The sequence below is a fragment of the Microcebus murinus genome, chromosome 10 (genome assembly GCF_040939455.1).
Source record: "Microcebus murinus isolate Inina chromosome 10, M.murinus_Inina_mat1.0, whole genome shotgun sequence".
Classification (NCBI taxonomy): domain Eukaryota; kingdom Metazoa; phylum Chordata; class Mammalia; order Primates; family Cheirogaleidae; genus Microcebus; species Microcebus murinus.
This window is the reverse complement of record NC_134113.1, coordinates 88233983-88253011: the sequence shown is the minus strand read 5'-3', so window position 1 is coordinate 88253011 and position 19029 is coordinate 88233983. Positions and strand designations below refer to the sequence as shown.

The 19029-nt window shown below is 42.3% G+C and overlaps 1 long non-coding RNA gene across 2 annotated transcripts; it reads left to right on the top strand.

Moving 5' to 3' along the window:
- The first annotated feature begins 13999 nt into the window (after positions 1-13999).
- Positions 14000-18703, top strand: LOC105876684 (uncharacterized). Of its 2 annotated transcripts, XR_012921344.1 has the most exons (3): positions 14000-14569; positions 15429-15951; positions 18081-18703. It is a non-coding gene; the product is annotated as an uncharacterized LOC105876684 (long non-coding RNA). The 2 variants fall into 2 exon arrangements; XR_012921343.1 differs by lacking the exon at positions 18081-18703 and having other exon boundaries at positions 15429-16095.
- Positions 18704-19029: the final 326 nt, after the last annotated feature.

The following is a 19029-nucleotide window of genomic DNA, read 5'->3' as shown; positions in this document are numbered from 1 at the left end:
TATAATAATCTGATCCCCAAAAGTCTAGAACCCATCCATATATTGGAGCTGACAAAATATTTTTACCTGGTATTTGCCACTATCAGATGGAGAAGGGAAACCAGAAATAGGTCATATCTGTAATGTGTCCCTCTTCCAGAATAATAATAATAAAAAAAAATTGCAGGCATACTTTTGCAGTCAGTCATAGTGACATATAAACCAGGCATTTTAAAAAAAAATCAGTTTTAAGCTGGAAAACTAGTAGGCAAAGTTCTTTCACCTCCCAGGACCTGAGAGGTCTTATCTGTCAAACAATGCACTGGGACCTGATGAACTCGAGGGTCCCTTCCTCCTCCAAGACCGAATTATTCTATGAATAAATGAAATAGGTTTATGTAAGATCTGATTAAGATCTTTTTGAGGCAGGGCGTGGTGGCTCATGCCTGTAATCCTAGAACTCTGGGAGGCCGAGGCAGGCGGATCGAGGCGGGCGGATCGCTCGAGGTCAGGAGTTCAAAACCAGCCTGAGCAAGAGCGAGACCCCGTCTCTACTAAAAAAAGAGAAAGAAATTATTTGGCCAACTAAAAATAAATAGAAAAAAAATTAGCTGGGCATGGTGGCGCATGCCTGTAGTCTCAGCTACTTGGGAGGCTGAGGCAGCAGGATTGCTTGAGCCCAGGAGTTTGAGGTTGCTGTGAGCTAGGCTGACACCACGGCACTCACTCTAGCCCGGGCAACAGAGTGAGACTCTGTCTCAAAAAACAAACAAGCAAACAAACAAACAAAACAAAAAACAAAGATCTTTTTGAACCTCTAGGGGAGATTACCAAAAAGATAGTTTTTAAAGCCTGTTTCTTGCTGTGAACTTCACACCATGACCCTCTACCCCCAGGGGCAAGAGAGCCTGAACTGATTCACTGACAAGCAGCCATAGGGAGAAGGGGAAGAGAAGTTTCTCCCCTTTCTTCTCTCTCTGTGATAGCTGAAAAGATGGGGGAGGGGGGTGATAAAAAACTCAATTCAAAAATGGACACAGGAATTGAATAGACATTTCTTCAAAGACATACAAATGGCCAATATGTACTTGAAAAGGTTCTCAACACCACTAGTCATCAGGGAAATGTTGATCAAATCCCTGGGGCCTTTGGAGGGTGATTAGGTCACAGGGACTCCACTCTTGTGAAGGAGATTATAGGCTTACAAAAAGTCGCCCCTTCTGTCTCTTTGGCCATTTGAGGACACAGTGCTAGTCCCCTCCAGAGGATACAGCAACAAGGCACCCTCAGGGAAACAGAGAGAGCTCTTATCAGACACCGAGTGGACCAGCACCCTGATTGTGGACTTTCCAGCCTCTAGAACGGCAAGAAATAAATTTTTTTTTTTTTTTTTGAGACAGAGTCCTGCTTTGTTGCCCAGGCTAGAGTGAGTGCCCTGGTGTCAGCCTAGCTCACAGCAACCTCAAACTCCTGGGCTCAAGCAATCCTACTGCCTCAGCCTCTCAAGTAGCTGAGACTACAGGCATGCGCCACCATGCCCAGCTAATTTTTTCTGTGTATATTAGTTTGCCAATTAATTTCTTTCTATTTATAGTAGAGACGGGGTCTCACTCTTGCTCAGGCTGGTTTTGAACTCCTGACCTCGAGCAGTCTACCTGCCTCGGCCTCCCAGAGTGCTAAGATTACAGGTGTGAGCCACCGAGCCTGGCCTAGAAATAAATTTCTGTTCTCTGTAAATTACCTGGTCCCAGGTATTTTGTCATAGCAGCAAGAACAGACTAAGATAATGTTTCAAAATAAAGAGGACCAGAGCTCATAAACTGGAGCAATACTGTTCTGAATGGCCCATAGTGGCCACAGTACAAGGAATCCGACTCAACTATCATCAGGAGAGCTGGTTCCCAAAGGAAAATGGTGGTCTGGCAGGGAAAAGTTGGTGGAAGTTATTGGGCAAATCAATCACTCATATTTGCACCAGAATGGATTCAGTCAGTTTAAGAAACAAGTGGCGTGTTGTGGGAGATGTGTGTCAATGTCCCCAGCATCCATTCTTCCTATTCTTTCATAGTAATAAGGTTTGCAATTCTCAGCTGAGCACGTGTGCACTCCAAATGAAGAATGCACTTTCTATCTTGCATCGCAGCTAGGTTTGAACGTGCCTAACTTCTAGACAATGGAATATACATGGAGGTATCATATGGCAGCTTTTGGAGACCTCCTTTAGGGGCTACTGTCTGACACTGTTTTCTTCCCCCATACACCTCCCTCTCAAGCATTTCTCCATTGTATTCTTAAGCTATAAACTTAGTGTCCAGAGCTACAGTTGATGTTCTGGATCGTGAGGATAATGGCCACAGCATCAAGATGACAGAAGGACAAACTGCAAGGATTATGGATTCCTGGAAACTTTTTGGAGTAGAAAAGTCACACCAACCCTGGTCAGCCTACCTCCTTATACAAAAAAGGAAAAACATCTATATTTTTAAGGCCACTGTTATTTTAGGGTCTGTAACTCACAGCTAAACCTAATTTTATATGAAACATATATAAATTATATTATCACAAATAATCTGTAAGTTCAAACATAGAAAAAAAATTATGTGGTACTTCTTCACCTCATCTTAGTCAAAACAACATAGATACTAAAAACCAACATTTATAGAGACCTTCTGCAAGGAACTTACTTTAACCAAGGGCTTCATACGTGTTATTTCTTTTGTTTCCTCAGAAACAGCACTATAATTCTATAATGAAGACATCTGCATGCAAATGTTTATAGCAGCACAATTCACAATTGCAAAGATGTGGAAACAACCAAAGTGCCCATCAATACATGAGTGGATTGATAAAATGTGGTATATGTATATCATGGAGTTCTACTCAGCCACAAAAAACAGCGGTGATCTAGCACCTCTTGTATTATCCCGGATAGAGCTGGAGCCCATTCTACCAAGTGAAGTATCACAAGAATGGAAAAACAAGCTCCACATGTACTCACTATCAAGTTGGTATTAACTGATCAACATTTATGTGCACATATGAAAGTAACATGCATCAGGTGTCGGGCATGTGGGAATGGAGAGGAAGGGATGGGTAAATTCACTCCTAATGAGTGTGGTGTGCACTATCTGGGAGATAGGCACTCTTGTAGCATTGACTTGGGCAGTGCAAAGGCAATATATATAACCTAAACGTTTGTACCCCTGTGATATTCTGAAATTTAAAAAAACAAGCATTATAAATAGAAATCATTGTATATACCATCTTAGAGATGAAAAAGCTAAGACTCAAAGAAATTAACTTGTCCAAAGTAACACAGCCAGTATTTGCCGAGCCTCAATACAAGCCTACTCTGTCTTCAAAGTCATGCTCTTGGCCACTACCTGCATCATACCTGCCCAAAAGTTCTCTTGCAAAGATCTATGTGTGTGAAGATATGGGACAGAATGAACTATGATAAAAAATCTCTTAGAATTTTAATAATATATAAAGGAGGGATTTGTTTAGTGTTGGGTATAGATGATATTTCATAATTAATAAGACAACAGACCGTTGTAGGATTTGCTATCTTGGCTACTATAACTCATACTACAGGTCTACAAAACTGTTGTTTAAATAAAATGTAAATAATTAATTCTCAATGTGCTTATAAATTGAGTAATGCTGTACTATAAAATGAACCCAAGAATATGTTGGAAAACATCCATTGAAAAATATGTAACATTGAGAAAATGCTGTGATAACAAACCCACAATTCTGGCCAAATAGAACAGATAAGTTGTTATTTGAGATAAATTTAATAAAGCAGGTTATTTCGGCTTATTTTTGTTGCCATTGTAGAAAGTAGAATTGCTCTGAGAATGTATTAGAGAGTTTTTAAATTTAATAGAGAATCTGAAACAAACATAAAATTTGAACATTAAAATAAGACAGTTATCTTTAGTGACCAATTAGTTTGCATGTACCATGTAAACCTTTTTGAGAGGATAGAGATTCTAATTCACTGGCATCGCTTCAAAATGGTATTTAGGGATACTCTTCAGAGAACCAATAGTATCAGATCCATTCCACCGTACAGGGCTTCACATATTGTACCTGTTTAATAAATGTTTGGTAAATGAAAGAACAGATGAATAGAGTTGTATTGATGGTGCTTAGGTAGGTGAATGGATGAATGGTTTAATAAATTAATATGAATAGTGCTTTACCGTTTCAAATAATTTTTACAGGAATTATCTCACTTGATCCTCAAAAGCCACATGATAGTAGGTAAAGGAAAAGTGATTATACTTATTTAAAAAACTAAACATAGAGATTCAAAGATTTTGAAAGAGTTACCTAGATAGACTTACTATAGGAATCCTTAGCCCCCATAAACACAAGAAAATCTGTTCTTGCTTTCTGTTCCAGGGAAGAAGAAGAAATATCTGTGTTATGAAGGATTCCTTGAACGAGTCATGATGTTCACTCATCCATGTCCATAGCAGATTGTGTCTTCCAAAGATGGTCGCAGCAATAACTTCTTATAATGTGACTTAACACTTTCCATTGAGATGTGGAGTCAGTATGTTCTCAACCCTTGAATCTGGATTAGTTTAAAACTAGAGTAGAAGTGAAATACGTAATTTCTAGATCATAAAAGGTGACATAGCTTCTGCTTGAAGTGCTTGGAACACTCGCTCTTGAAACCAGCTACCAGGCTGTCATGCCATAAACAACTCCCACAGCCCCCAGTTTGGCTGAGCTCCCAACAACAGCCAGGGACAACTTGTGAATAAATCATTACAAAAGTGGGTTCCCCAGCTCCAAGTGCAGCTGCCTCAGCTGAAGTAAGCCATCCCTGCCTAGCTCTGCTCAAATTACAGCTTCACAAGCAAAATAAATTATTGCCCTTGTCTTAGGCCATTAAGTTCTAGGTGGTTTGTTATACAACAACACATATCTACGAAAATGTATCTTTATCGTTTCCACTATTTCAAATGTTCTTTCCCTTGTCCTTGGAAACTCCTACTCATTCTTCAAAACCCAGATCAATAACACCTTTTCTAGACTGTCTTCTCTTGTACTCCCTCATAAACATATCTTCTTTTTGTTTAGTGATATGACAAATTTTAATTCAAAATAGACATTCTGAAAACAATAGGTAAAAAAAATAATAAGTTCAACAAGCTCTTTTTGAATTTACAACAGAGTACACCAACAATCACAGACCAGTTTCACAGTTGCCTCAAAAATGCACATTATAGCAATTACATGCTAGTATTATATTTTTAAAAATTCATATAGTAGCATTATTATATTTCTCAGAGGCTATCACCTCCTCCAAACATTCCTACCTAAAGACATGTCAGGTCCCCCTGCTGTGCACCACCAGCACGTGACTTATGGCCCAAACTGGTCTCCCTCACTGGTTCTGGTCCTTTGGATGTTAAATCTCCTTTTTTTTCCATCTGCTATAAAATAAAACTTATCTTCTTTTGTTTATTTTATTTTATTTTTTTTTTGAGACAGAGTCTCACTTTGTTGCCCAGGCTAGAGTGACATCAGCCTGGCTCACAGCAACCTCAAGCTCCTGGGCTCAAGCGATCCTCCTGCCTCAGCCTCCCGAGTAGCTGGGACTACAGGCATGCACCACCATGCCTGGATAATTTAGTTGCCTGGATAATTTTCTATATATATTAGTTGGCCAATTAATTTCTTTCTATTTTTAGTAGAGACGGGGTCTTGCTCTTGCTCAGACTGGTCTCGAACTCCTGACCTTGAGCAATCCTCCCGCCTTGGCCTCCCAAAGTGCTGGGATTACAGGCGTGAGCCACCACACCCAGCCCAAAACTTATCTTCTTTATCTGCATAGCTCCTGTGTATCTTTTTTTTTTTTTTTAGACAAGGCACCATTAAGGATATCCTGTGTATCTTAAATATCTCTTTCTAGAAGTACATTGAAAATATTGCATTCTATACCTGGCATACACCAAGAGCTCGGTGAATGTTTCCCAACTAAACTGAATTGAATTTCACTGGTGAACAAAAATCTGCTGCAAGTGCTGTAGTTAACCAGTCCTGCTGGGTGATGGCCTTACCATCACCACTGCCACTAATCCTGTTGCTCCACCCCACGACTCTTGCATTGACCTCATGGCTCCACTTAGTAGTCAGAACAATGTCTCCCTTCCATCCAACCAAAGATATTTGATTAAATATGGAGAACTACTCTATCCCCACTACTATTACAACTCTGTTAGAGGTGTCTCTTTTTTCTCTGTTCCCTTCAGGTTTCTCACTTATAACATTTTTTAAACAAGTTCCCTTGGGGCTAAATTGTAGAATACTGGCATAGCACCACATTGTCTCCAAGAGCCCAAATACTAGTTCCAAAGTCTTCTTTATTATTTTCTCCAACTGACACAACAGGCTAAATAGGGTTCCTGGTGGTGAGCATAAAATGACAAAATTCTCTGGATGAATGAACTGATCAGGACTCCTTTCCTCCAATCTGTAGCCCTCACTTAGATTTATTTGTAGAATTAATTACAGAAATTATTATATTATTTTATATGCATTATTTTTGTAGTGGTGTATACCTGGGATATCTCAGCTTAGAGAGGTCACAAAGCCCCTTGCCAAGATGTGATAGGACTCTGCTCAGATAACACAGAAACAGTCCTATGCTAAGGCTCAGAGAAACCTAAGCCTCCATTGTTTTCTTTCCAACCTTGGCCATACAGTCTAGCATCTCTACTTCACTGAGAAGGGATGGGTTTCAACATTTTCATATTTTTCTCTTCCGTTAACCATTCCCCCACTCAAGACTGACATTTCCTATTTTTATTGAGCCTGTTTAGACATGTTTCACAGAACAACTGGTTGGGCATTTGCAGTCCAAGGGATTATTATTGTACTTTAAAATGGCGGCAGCATGGCGCAATAGGAAAAGGAAGGGAACTGCAGGCAGAAAACCTAGGCTCTCGTCCCGGTTTTCTCATTAGATATCCCTGTTTCCTTGAATAAGTCATTTCACTCTTTTGTCTCCATTTCTCTGTAAAATGAGAAAACTCAAACATATCTTCTCTAGGGACATGGTCAGAAATAGCATTTGATGCCCCTATACTTTACTTGAAATGCACGTTATTCATTACATGCCTTTCCTAGGTACTTCTATTAAAAAATCTCAGAGCCACCCTATAATCATAACATAGAATGATACGGTTGGAAGCCACGCTTTATGGAATTCTTGATTTTTTAATATATTTATATAAAAACATCTTGTATAATTATCCAGAAAGCATTGCCAAGTCATCAAGATTTCAGGGGCAGGAAAGAGGATGGGTAGATTGCTTCTGATGGAGTTGAAATTTGCAGCTCTGAACCATAGCAAAGACAGCAAAAGGAACTCCATTTCCCCCTCAAGTCCAGCATTGATTTGTTACCTACCTGTGATGGTTAATTTTGTGTGTCAACTTGACTAGGCCACAGTACCCAGATATTTGGTCACACATGTCTGGATGTTTTTAGATGAGATTAATATTTACATCAGTAGACTGTGAGTAAACCAGATTACTCTCCTTAATGAAGTGAGCCTCGCCTAATCCAGTTGAAAGCCTTAAGGGAAAGACTGAGATCCCCCTAGGGAGAGGGAATTCTGCCAGCAAGCTAGCTCCAGACTCAAGCTGCAACATCAACTCTTTCATAGATCTCCAGCCTGCCCTACAGATTTGGACTTGCCAGCCTCTACAATCATGTGAACCAATTATACATAGATACAGCCATAGATAGAAAGAGAGAGACAGAGATGGGGAGACAGATACATCCTTTTAGTTCTGTTTCTCTGCAGAACCCTGACTCCTACAGTACTTTCCCAGACTAGGAAAAGAGGCACTCTACTTCATCCTGCCCTTATCCCCTGCCTTTATCCCATATCGTCTGATTCAGGAAGCTCTATCCTTAGGGGGAAGGATTCACCTCAATAATGAATGCAAGTGAAAGGGCTCAATAAACTATCAAGTGCCATGCTCTTGTATGCTGACATAATAATAATTATCATCATCATTATTAGCACTGTTGTCATTCCATTTGAGATACTAGATCTGGGGCCAACAGGGTCTGCTCAGTGTTATATAATGTGAAAGGCTGGAATCTCTAAGGGAAGGCAGACCACACAGGGCAGGATGATACTGTGCTCTGCTTCCACAACCCACAGCCCAGCCACACATCGGAGTATTAAAACCATTCCTGGGAAAGAACAGAATTCATTGATTATGCATTCATCCCACATAGCTCTTGGCTCTGGCAATTCTTTACACCTCCAGAGACCTCTCATCTTCCTCTTCATCTACATTATCCAGAAAAGAAAAAAAGCCAGCTGTCAGAGGGAGTGATCTTTTTAGCACTTTTCCAATCAAAACCAGCCTTTGCTGACTTTCCCTGACTTCCTAGAATAAATCCTGCCTGGTTTCCAAAAAGACTAATGGCTTTTAGTGCATTGGCGCCACCTAGTGACTGATGGAGAGAATGCGCCCAAACCTTCTTGATTGGGATTGAGTTTACAGAATTGACAGCTAAAAATCTGACTAGGTATTCATAGCAGCCAGATTTGAATTCCGGAGACTTTCAGGGAACATTGTACATTTCCCATCTTAGGAGTACCTAGCATAAAGATAAGGGGTTTTGGGTTTAGGCATTTCTAAGTACAAAATCTCGTTCAACATCCTACCACATTTCACCTGTGTCACTTTGGATAAGTCATTTACCTTATTTAAGTTTTAAGGCACTTATTTCTAAAACTGGAGTTATTTGTGAATTTTCTAATAATTAATATAGATAGATAAAAGAGTCCTTAATAGACTACTTAGCTGACAATAAACAATCAATAAATCATAGTTATTTCTATTATAAGCTACTTAGGAGACTTCCATAGAATGTCCATTTCTCTGCGGGGTGGTTCTCCCTGCTCTTCTAACTGAGCTAAACAGAGGATGATGGTCAATTTTTAATTGCTTACTTTAACACAATTTGGGTCCGATAGATAAAAATTTCCCTGTGGGAATTACGCATTCTTTAGTATGCTACTGCCTAGCATAAATATTCTAATGAATAAAGAAAGGCAATAAATTTTTTATTAAACGTGTGTCACATCCACTCTCTTCTTTCGTACTTGAGTGGAAGTTTGAAGTTCATTCTTAAACCAACGACCTTAGGAATGTAACCTTTTCAATTATCCCCTGTATCTGTTCTCAAAATAAATTTTCAATAACACAATTTTAAGTCTGTCATAATGCAGGGAAAAAAAACAGTTCTTGGCCGGGCGCGGTGGCTCACGCCTGTAATCCTAGCTCTCTGGGAGGCCGAGGCGGGCGGATTGCTCGAAGTCAGGAGTTCGAAACCAGCCTGAGCAAGAGCAAGACCCCGTCTCTACTATAAATAGAAAGAAACTAATTGGTCAACTAATATATATATATATGGAAAAAATTAGCCAGGCATGGTGGCACATGCCTGTAGTCCCAGCTACTTGGGAGGCTGAGGCAGCAGGATTGCTTGAGCCCAGGAGTTTGAGGTTGCTGTGAACCAGGCTGACGCCACGGCACTCACTCTAGCCTAGGCAACAAAGCGAGACTCTGTCTCAAAAAAAAAAAAAAAAAAAAAAAACAGTTCTTAAAGAATGAGGAGCATTTGTTAAATGTTAAAGCACAATTGATTTTGGTTGGCCATAAAGTACCTTTGCTCAATTTCATAACTAAGTCTTACTTCTAGAATCCCTTATTTTGGGATGCCACTGTTCAACAAAAGAACCCACCCTTGCTCTCAGCCTTGTTCTTCCTTTTCTTTGGTTCCTAAGAAGGATGCATTTTATTTCTAGTCCCATATCTCTCTATTCTTCATTCTGGATATTTTTTGGTGGGGAAAAAAAAGTACTTGTGATATAGAGAAGAAAGTACTGGATTAAGAATTTGCTAGCTCATCTCAACTGAATCAATTCAACTCATGAGACCATATATTAAATACAAGCTATAGCCTAAGTCTCAGTTTTTGCTTTTGAAAAATGGGAACACTTCCCTATCCTACCCTACAGAGTTATAGTGAATATATGGTGAATATAATAAATTAGTATAAGTAAAAGATCTTTGAATAAAAGATCTTATTTCTAGGCCGGGTGCGGTGGCTCACGCCTGTAATCCTAGCACTCTGGGAGGCCAAGGCGGGCAGATTGCTTGAGGTCAGGAGTTCGAAACCAGCCTGAGCAAGAGGAGACCTGTCTCTACTATAAATAGAAAGAAATTAATTGGCCAACTAATACATATAGAAAAAATCAGCCGGGCATGGTGGCTCATGCCTGTAGTCCCAGCTACTCGGGAGGCTGAGGCAGGAGGATTGCTTGAGCCCAGGAGTTGGAGGTTGCTGTGAGCTAGGCTGACGCCAGGGCACTCACTCTAGCCTGGGCAACAAAGCGAGCCTCGGTCTCAAAACAAAACAAACAAAAAAAGATCTTTGAATATCATATGGTACTATATAAATATAAAATTAGACCTCCCACCCCAGGATGAACACTACTGGTTCATCAAGATCTATTCCCAATCTTTTAACTATGGAAACCCTCATATGCCAGTAATTGTATTTTTACTCGTATTGATTGAGAAGATACAAGTTTTCATTTGGATTTCAATTCCTTTGCAGTCATTCCAAGGTCTCACAGACCATCATGGTCATACATTTGGAATCACTGCCCAAACCAATAAGGAGATTAACCAAAGGCAACCTCAACACATTGGGCTGCTTTCTTCTTGTTTTCAGATCCCACCTAAGCCAACAAACTTTCATGTTCTAAATGTCCTCTCACTTGATCTGACTCCTGGTTTCCCTTCTTCTCTGCTGGTTTCTGGGATACTAGCCCACCTATCATTTCTTCTATAACTACTGGCTATATATTCTTGACAGTTACTCATAGTTAAAGCTACATAAACATACACCTCAACAGAAGAAAACAAAATTGATGCCACACGTGGGGATGGAAAGATTCAAGTCCAAAGTACTGGTAAGAAGTACAAAATACTCCCCTCCCCAATCCTCGAGTTATTAATCATCTTGACGTTGCAGTACCCAGACATCTGCTGGATAAAAGAACAGATTAGAGGGAGGCAAGAAGATCTGCCAAGACCTGAGGCAGATGCTTCCTCTTAGATTTGGACCTATTAGCAATGCTACATGTACCGACTCTTTTCCTCAGATCCAAGTTTCTAAGTTTCAACATCACATTTCTCCAAGGTATTGAAACAATTCCAGTAAAGGTAGAACTTGAACAGAAGGAGCCCCAGGCATGACTGAACTACTTCAATCCTCCACTCAGAAGGATTAATTGAGAGCCTACTCAATTAGCCCTGAATTGTTCTAGGGCTGGAGAGGTAGAGATAAAAGACATAGCTCCTGTCCTCAAAGTGCTCGCTGTCTACTCTGGCAATTCAGTTTACAATACAGTGACCTAAATGCAATGGTAAGAGGAACCCAAGGTGTCCTGGAGCACATGGGCCATCACCTAGGCCAGAGGTGACTTTCCAGGGACAGAGATGTCTAAAGTAAGATTTGAAATATAAACATAAGCTTGGTCAGGCGTGGTGGCTCATGCCTGTAATCCTAGCACTCTGGGAGGCCGAGGCGGGCAGATTGCTCGAGGTCAGGAGTTCGAAACCAGCCTGAGCAAGAGCGAGACTCCATCTCTACTATAAATAGAAAGAAATTAGCCAAACAACTAAAAATAGAAAAATTAGCCAGGCATGGTGGTGCATGCCTGTAGTCCTAGCTACTTGGGAGGCTGAGGCACAAGGATTGCTTGAGCCCAGGAGTTTGAGGTTGCTGTGAGCTAGGCTGATGCCAGGGCACTCTAGCCTGGGCAACAGAGTAAGACTCTGTCTCAAAAAAAACCAAAACAAAACATAAGCTCATCAGGTGAGGAAGGAGTCACTTACTCCAGGTAAACCAAAAAGGTTTAGACACTTAAATACACCTTGAGCATAGATGCAAACTGGGAGATAGTAGGAAGACTAGTTGAAGGCACTTAAAGGAAAGATGTGTTATGACCAGCTGATGAGCCTATACTGGGTCCTAAAGGCAATGGGAGCTACTAGAGGATTGCAAGTAGGAAAGCAACATGATGGGGTTTGCTAAAAAATGTCAAGTTCAGTCATTTTGGGATCCACATTCCCCTCAAACCTCTTAACTTCCATTGGGATGTTACCGTAATCTCCTGTTCCTTCTCCAGGCCTCCTGCCAACCCATCCTGCACACTTTCCAGTGTGGTCTTCCCCAAACACGCTCATTCATGTTATTCCCCTGCTCTAAGCTCTAAGATGGAATCCACACTCATGTTTTCACACTCATGTTGCCCCCAGTCACCCTCCTCATATCTTAATCTCCGGCCAACCTCACTATGTCTTGCTCCCCAACCTGCCCTGCTGTTCCGAGGTCCTTCCATCATCATCCTCCTAGCATGAATGCCTGGGGCACCCTTCCTCCACTGTCCCACTGATGGATTCCTGCTTATCTTCCAAAACCCAGTTCCGACGTCTCCCTTTTATGTGAATTCTGCCCTCACCTGCCTCAGTACCCCTCCTCTGTCCCAACTTCATGCCCAGCGCCAGTCCTGTCACTGCATTTGTCCTCGCCCTGTGGGACCGAGCTCTGCCTGCTTGTTCACTCCCCCCTTTGCACGCTGAGCTCTCTGAGGGAGAGAGGCCTCCTTCTCGCCTTTGCAGCCCCAGTGCTGGGGCTTCCTTAAATGCTCAACACAGAATTAGTAAAAGGGCCGGTCGTGGTGGCTCATGCCTGTAATCCTAGCACTCTGGGAGGCCGAGGCGGGCGGATTGCTCGAGGTCAGGAGTTCGAAACCAGCCTGAGCAAAAGCGAGACCCCATCTCTACTATAAATAGAGACAAATTAATTGACCAACTAAAAATATATATACAAAAAATTAGCCAGGCATGGTGGTGCATGCCTGTAGTCGCAGCTACTTGGAAGGCTGAGGCAGGAGGATCGCTTGAGCCCAGGAGTTTGAGGTTGCTGTGAGCTGGGCTGAGGCCACAGCACTCACTCTAGCCTGGGCAACAGAGTGAGACTCTGTCTCAAAAAAAAACCAAAAAACAAACAAACAAACAAAAAAACCCCATACTACTAAGTGAAGTATCCCAAGAATGGAAAAACAAGCACCAGATATATTCTCCAGCAAACTGGTATTAACTGAGTAGCACCTAAGTGGACACATAGGTACTACAGTATTGGTATTGGGCAGGTGGGAGGGGGGAGGGGGGCGGGTATATACAAACATAATGAGTGAGATGTGCACCATCGAGGATGGTCATGATGGAGACTCAGACTTTTGGGAGGAGGGGGGAAATGGGCATTTATTGAAACCTTAAAATCTGTACCCCCATAATATGCCGAAATAAAAAAAAAAAAAAAAAAAAAAAACCACAGAATTAGTAAAGGGATGGCTGGAGCGGGCCCAGAGAGCCCTGTGCAGCCCCACCGCCGCCACTGGCCGAGTCACCATCACACATCGCGAGGAGCTCCAGCTGTCACAGCCCTCCCCTGTCACCTTCCCGGCCACCAGGAGCAGGAGGCCAGACCAGCAGCCGCCCCCGCCATTGGCACTGCGGACGCCAAGCCCAGCACACCTGCAGGGGCGCAGGGAGCGGTGTCCCGGGCGGCCTCGCATCTGGGGCACCTGCCTACCGGGACAAGAAGGTCATCGCAAGGAAGGTTTGGGGAACAGTGAAATGGTTCCACGTAAGAAACAGATATGGTTTCATCAGCAGGAATGACAGCAAGGAAGATGTCTTTGTACGCCAGCCAGCCACAAAGAATAACCCCAGCAAGTGCCTCCGCAGGGTGGGAGAGGGGGAGGCCGTGGAGTTTGAGTTGGAGGAGGAGGAAAGGGTGGGGGCGGTGAAGGTCGCAGGCCCTGGCGGAGTTCCAGGTCGAGGCAGTGGCAGGCCGTGACCGTTATAGACGCGATCCACGTGGCGAGGCCCTCCGCGCCATTGCTCAGCAGAATGACCAGGGTGGAGAGGGGGGAAAGGAACGCGAGAGTGGGGCCAGGCCAGCAAGGCCGCCCAGCGCAGGCGAAGGTCCCCACCTTGCGACGTGCGGAGACCCTGGGGGCGCGGGCCGCAGCACTCCACCCTCCTGTGCAGGGAGGGGTGGGGGAGGGCGCTGACAACCTGGCCGCAGGAGAACAGGGCAGGCAGGTAGGACGGAGTATGTATGCGGATTAGGGACCGGGATTCCGCAAGGGCCCTCCTGCCAAAGGCGGCCCAGAGAGGACGGCAGTGAAGAGGACAAACAGAATCAAGGAGACGAGACCCAAGGTCAGAGCCGCCTCGATTTTGGTACCCAGCAACTTCAGTTAGACGCCCAGAAAACCCTAAACCACAAGATGGCAAAGAGACGAGCAGCGGATCCAGCAACTCCGAGGCTGAGCAGGGCAGGGCTGAGCAAACTCCGGCTTACCCATTGCTACCCCTGTCTGGTTTAGTTTGTCCAAGAAGAAGAAATGAATGTGAAATGCCAGCAACAAGAAACGAAGAAAAGATCGGAGCTGAAGAGGGTAAGTGTTTGGTTGTTTTTTGCCCGTTGGCCAGATAACTAGAACTATTTGCATTACCTGAGCAGCATGGGGTTTTTATTATTTTTGCCTAAAGATGTCTTTTTTGGGCCGGGCGCTGTGGCTCACGCCTGTAATCCTAGCTCTTGGGAGGCCGAGGCGGGCGGATTGCTCAAGGTCAGGAGTTCAAAACCAGCCTGAGCAAGAGCGAGACCCCGTCTCTACTATAAATAGAAAGAAATTAATTGGCCAACTGATATATATATATAAAATTAGCCGGGCATGGTGGCGCATGCCTGTAGTCCCAGCTACCCGGGAGGCTGAGGCAGAAGGATCGCTCGAGCCCAGGAGTTTGAGGTTGCAGTGAGCTAGGCTGACGTCACGGCACTCACTCTAGCCTGGACAACAAAGTGAGACTCTGTCTCAAAAAAAAAAAAAAAAAAAGATGTCTTTTTTGGTAATAATAAACGTGTTGTTTTTTTTTTTTTTAAAGCCTGCTTTCTCTCAATGCGCCTTTAAAGGTTTTAAAATTGTTTCATATCTGGTCAAGCTGAGATTTTTAAGAACTTCATTTTTAATGTGTAATAAAAGTTTACAACTTGAATTTTTCAAAAAAGTCAACAAGCTGCAAGCACCTGTTAATAAAGGTCTTAAATAATTAAAAAAAAGAAAGAATTAGTAAAGGGTTAAATCAATGAGTGAACGTTCCTTCTTAGAGAAATTATTCTGTTATTGCAGAATAATTTCCTGAACTCTAAGCAGGTAGCCATGTACTTGAAAAAGTCTGAAGTTATGTTTGGTTATAGCATTCTGCTACAGTAACAATTTCTTTATATTCTGCCTCCCAATTTCTCTTTTATAGAGACTGTACAGTCTTGGAAATGCATGGATGGACGTATGCTCTGCAGTAATCTCTCTCTCAGACACGGAGAAACTCACCCAGTGTACAGATGCTTGTATACCCACAGCAAACTTATAAGACCTTACTTTCTTTTCCTATGATCCTATCTGAATATCTTTGCAGCCCTAAAACTACCTAACATGCTCTGTTGCAAAACGGAAAAAGGAACTCAAATATTTGATTGTATTTTCTTTTCTGAAAAACATGTGTTCAAAAAGATTCCACTTTTGCTAACTCACATCTATTAATATCAAAGCATTTGTGGGAAAAGTGACTGCTATTGGATATTGAACTTGAAGCACAGGGTCCAAGCCTTGCCAAAGAGTCCTATGACACAAAATAATGGCATAGGTCCTAAAAAGATGTTCCCTGGACCGTACCTCCATTGGTAACCAGTAGGGACCAGTAATGGAGAGTCAGAGGGACTTCTCCAAATTCTGACTTGCACATGATCCTGGTGCCAGGGAACCATGCTGAGGCTAGGGTAAGTCTTAATAAAGGTAGAGTAAATCCTCATCGTCTTGGTGGAATGGGAGCTCAGAGTTGGCATTTAAAGAAGCAAAAGGTGGAAACAAATGAAATGTCAATCAATAGAGAGCTGGTAAAATAAAATAGGATTTATGATGGACAGGACTATCTGTTCCAATTCTTTCACCTGTAGTAATATCACATATCCATGTCCTTGCCATGGCCTCAAGGTGGGCAAGGTAAACTTCCTCACTTCTTAACTACGCTCTTAGCCATGTAAATTGCTTTGGCTAATGAGATGTTAGCATGTGTAATGTGAGCAGAGGCTTGAAATGAGCTTAAATGATTAACCTAATTTATTTATGCACCTGTCATCACCATGAGATTAACATACCCTCGTACCTACTGCCCTCCATGTGGGGCAACACTGTCTCGGCTGATCTATCAACTTGCAATCTGAAGCAGAGAACCCCCAGTCTGCCTGTAAGATGCATGAGAGACAAATAGATGCTTATTTTTATATGCTGCTGATATTTTGTGATTGTTTGTTACCCAGCAAAAGCTGACTGATACATGAGTCATCCATATAATGGAATATTCTCTAGCTATTAAATGTGGCAGATCTCCGTGAATTGCTATAGAAGGAGTTCTAGGATATACTGTTAAGTAAAAATAGCAAGGTGCAGAGCAGTATGCATAATATGCTCTCAGGTGTGGGGAAGAAAAAGAACATATATTTCTTTGTTTGTCTAAATAATGTTAGACTGTCTTTCTGTCCTTAGAAGAATGTATAAAAGTTTGTTAGCTGAGACTGTCCCCAGAGAAGAGCAGTGGCTGGCTGAGGAATGGAAGTGAGAGTGACCAACCAGTTCGGGAGTATTTCAGTATTTAACAACCAGTGCAGCTGCATTGGTACATACCAGCTGAGAAGCCATCCTGGACGGACACATTCTAGAAATAGCTTAGATCTCCCTTTCGCAGTTTTCAGGATGGTCCATACAGAAATTGAAGTGATTTCAAGGTTTAAAGAAAGTTGGATTTAGTTGAGTTGGTGAGAATCAGAGGAAGAAGATGGAAAAAAAAAAGGAAATATGTGCTAAAAATAGGGTTTTCATCCATATGTTTTTACCAAGTCACCTCTCTTATTCTCTGCTTCAGTGCCATTCTTAAACCCCAGTACCATTCTTAACCTTGACATCATTATAGTCTACAGTATATAGATAATTGATTCAACTACTTAGAATAAACATATTTAGAAAAAAGATGAGGTGAACAAAAATACTGTAATACAAAAGATCTTCTCACAATGTGGGAAGATGTGTGTATTTTTTCCCCAAATTTCACATAATCCAGGAAACACTGTAAGGATAAGTGCATGTTGCCATAGAAACTAGATGTCATTATTAGCATCATCAACAGTCACTAAATGCCTGTTAGTACCGTTTTGAGTTACTTCCTACTTACACTAGAAAAGAAAGACATAATGTTTGCTACAGAGAAATTTCTAATTCAAAGAACTTCTAGAATAGCACATGCTTGTTAGAGAAAGGATGAACCTTTACTATTCATCACTGCTAAGTGACGAAGATTAATAAGACTCAGTTTCTATCCACAAAGAGTTCAGTCTGGTGTGGGGGACAGATCCATGAATAGACGATTATTAGATAATGTGGAAAGACAGTGATGATGATGTACACGGAGCATTCTGCACAACCCCCAAAGCAATCAAATGCTGACACTAGAAGACACACATGCTTACTCAAGAAAAACCAATCTGTTTAGGTATCTATTTCTTGCCTCATTATTTATCCCTGAACATAATGTTTTAAGATTTATAATGCATAAGGGAGAAGACTCCCTATGTCCTCTCTCTAAATTCTTCTCACTATTCCTAGCTTTCACCTTAATCAGTGAGATCTCCCATTCAAATGTAAACAAAGCTCCTGTAAAAAGTGTAAAGAATGGGATTGTGATGTCTACAAGCTATAAGTCAAAGAATGCATGCATAATTTAGACTCCACCAACTGCCAATGATCCTGTGTTCCAAAACTCTGGATCCCAGGAGCCAATGATGGGCAAAGCACCTGGGACAGATAATGTGGTGCCCAGGAGTGTGATTAATCTTTATTTCCTCTGTGTTGTCAGCAATCCTTGATGCAGGCTGCTGCCTGCCTGCCCGGATCTGTCAGGCTTCCCGATTGCCCTCTGGAGCCCCACCTGTTGCCAGTGTTCCACTTGTTACTTCTTGTTGGACCTCCATGGCACGGCCACCTGCAAACCTCCTACACCCCATCTGCACCATCTACCAGAGACTGCTTTGCTTATCAGGTTAGCCTTTTTCCTCTCCCCAGTAATGGAATCTGCCCTCAAGTGCCCGCTCTGCTAGGAGAAAAGCAGACTGTCAATATTCTAGTACAAAAGCAGGGTTCCCTAGAGAAGTCAAAGCAAAAAGGAGCCAGGCTAATGACATATGGTGGCCAAAGATGTGGAGTGTGAGATCCTAATCAGTCCAGAGGGTCCTGGGATTCTTAAAGGAGCTTCAATCCAAAATGGATCTGGGCCCCATGGAAGCCTTAACACTTGTCTCCCTCCTAGACAATAGTATAGTGATATTTACGGGACTTCTAACAGTTGCACTTAGTTTCATGAGGAGAAAGAATATTGAAGACACCAAGTTCACAAATTGCCTAGAGTGGATTTAGGGCTGGCTGAAGGACTGCTCGTGTGTCAGCCTGTGCAGCCAGGATCATACTCAATAAATGTTAATTTCCTTTCCTTAATTCAGCTTCTCATTATTTGCCTGCTTCACTAAAGTTTATACATATGACTTGATCTCCCTTTCCCAAATAACTATCATATGACCTTGTAACAACCGCCCCTTCCCAATCCACTGTCCCACCTCTCTCGGATGCCTGTGTGTCCCAGCTATCCTCATCGCGTCTACCAGAAAACTCTCCCAACTTTATGTGAATGTGAACCTTGCTACCGGTACACTGAGAACCTTCAGTTCACAGGTTACAGTGTAGGGAGGGAAAATCCAAGCAGAGCCTAGTAATGTCGCTGAAATGGGGAGATGGTGCCGGGTGTCCAGGAA